Source organism: Armigeres subalbatus, chromosome 1 (assembly GCF_024139115.2).
Source record: "Armigeres subalbatus isolate Guangzhou_Male chromosome 1, GZ_Asu_2, whole genome shotgun sequence".
NCBI classification, from domain to species: Eukaryota; Metazoa; Arthropoda; class Insecta; order Diptera; family Culicidae; genus Armigeres; species Armigeres subalbatus.
Window position 1 is genome coordinate 266,146,744 of NC_085139.1, and position 2,712 is coordinate 266,149,455.

Genomic DNA, 2,712 nt, shown 5'->3' on the forward strand with positions numbered 1-2,712 from the left:
AAAGTAATAATCAATTTATCCTTCATACCAACTATCACAAATCACTTACTTGAAATCGTTGATACACTACTTCACCAATTCTAAAATAAATTCATACTATAGAAGTACTTTCTATTCAGAATTTTACATATTCCCCGAAATACACATTTAGTCACCTTTGAATTTCACTTTTCCTGCACCACTTGACCACTCTTCTAGGAACACAATGATACCATCGATGGTGGAAATTATCTTTTTATCCGGACCATGGGTATAAACACTGTCGATTCAGAGGTAGACCGGACGTGACGATAATTATACTGTCGATCGCGCTCCATCCAACTCGCTAATTCATTTGTACCCACTGGATCTAACAGTAAAGGGTCGGTCCCTCTTTGGATTTTTGAGTTCTGGCTTGGCTTTCCGATTGGGAGATACGATAGATCTTGCTAACCAGCGGTAGGACATACTGCAAGAAGAAGAAGGACCATACCAAACCTTGAGCTACAAGCAGCTACATTAGGTACAAGACTCACCAACACTGTCAAAGAAGAGATACGACTACAAGTTGCCCCAAACACACGCGATGCGACAGTCGCGACGCGATTCTAGTGCTTGGCGACAGCGATTCTGTCGCCGTTGGTATGTGCCTTATAAGAAGCTACACCATTCTTGACGATGAAGGGTAATGCGCTCAGAATCGATTAAATAACCAATCCGTCTAAGCTATGTATGAAAATTCTATCATACTACCACAACATTATCGAATTGTTTTGCTACTAGTAAAATCTACCATGAACGCTATCTCTATAAGAACACAAGAAGTAATGGATGCGATAGAACAAAAATTCGCTATACACAATTTACACGCCGTACTGAAGAGAATCTGCTTGTTCATCATGTATTATTCGGAAAGCGAAACCAATCGCACCACAAATGTCCGTCTTGAAAGAATGCAGAACTGATACAGTGACGTATCCATTCGTTCAAACAGGAGTCGATTATTGACAACGGAACCAATTTTAGAAGTGCTAATAACGAGATGGAACGTTTGGTCGGAGAAATAAATAAAACAATGAGTAGTTACGAGGCTGCAAAAATGAACATACACTGGAGTTTCAACCCGCCAGGAGCACCGCACTTCGGAGGAGTCTGGGAGAGATTGATTGGTGTAATAAAATCATCTCTAAAGGAATTGTTAAAGTCATTTCAATAACGAACTCCTTCACCGGAAGAATTAAGATCTGCTGAAGTAAGCTCAGTACATAATGAATTGAAGACCACTAACAATAAGTTCGCATGACATAGAGGAAGAAGTGCTTACACCATTTCACTTCACAATTTTACGAGCCGGGGAATATATTCCACCGTTCGCTCCGAGAACATATGAGCTTAGCAATAAGACATGGGAAAGTGTTTTGAATCGAGCGAAAACATTCAAGGAGTTATGGGAAAAGAACAATGGGTAATGTCTGTGACAAACCGCTAAGTGGACAGAGACTTGACTTGACCATGCCTTTGATATAATATATGCCCAAATTTCTCACATCAACTATTTTGGATGAATAATCGGAGTTGTCATCAAACCTACACAGAAATCAAATCTACCTCGAACAAGAATCATCAAAAACAATTCAGGAAGTATCTGTCCGGTCACGGAATATTAGCCTCGACAGTGCACCTTCCCACTGAAGAACTGCCTGAAATAAGACACAAGTTGGCCCAGCAGGGATGTAGGCCTCTAATCCGATGCGATAGCGACTGAAGGAGAATATTATTTTTAACTCTTAGAGCCTTGAAAGAGGCTGTTTGCTTCGCCAAGTCCAAAAGTAAGAAAACGGTCTTTTAAATAGCGAATTTCTAGTGGTGGTATTAAAAGACTGATATCTCTGAGTGAATGCACTCTTTATACCTTATTGAATCTTCTCTGCTTCCCAATTGGTGGGCCACCGGATAAAAAATACAATAGGTTTACAATAAAATATTATAAAATACATTTCATTTCATTTCATTTATTTAGTTAACATCTAAACAGATAACACTGAATCAACAATTTGACAATGCACGGTTCGAGGCCGCATCTCCATCCTCGGATACGCCTCCCGCTTGCCAAGTCGTTCTACCTGGTCTGCCCATCTCGCTCCTGCGCTCCACGCCGTCTCGCTGCCGGATCGGAAGCGACACCATCTTTGCAGGGATGCTGTCCGGCATTCTTGCAACATGTCCCCATCGTACCCTTCCTTTAGCTACCTTCTGGATACTGGGTTCGCCGTAGGGTTGGCGAGCTCATGGTTCATTCTTCACCGCCACACCGTCTTCTTGCACACCGCCAAAGATGGTCCTACTCTCTAAATCTCTCAGGCTTGTCAAGTCCTCCTCGAGCATTGTCCATGTTTCATGTCCGTAGAGGACAACCGGTCTTATAACGTCTTGTACATGACACATTTGGTGCGTGGCGAATCTTTTTCGACCGCAGTTTCTTCTGGAGCCCGTAGGCCCGACTTCACAGATGATGCGCCTTCGTATTTCACGACTAACGTTGTTGTCAGCCGTTAGCAAGGATCCGAGGTAGACAATTCCTCGACCACCTCGAGGTATCCTTCTTCGTAACACTGCTTCCCAGGCGGGCCCTGTCGCGCTCGTTCCGCCCACAAGCATGTACTTTGTCTTTGACGCATTCACCACCAGTCCAACTTTTGTTTGCTACGTTTCAGGCGGTGACAGTTCTGCCAC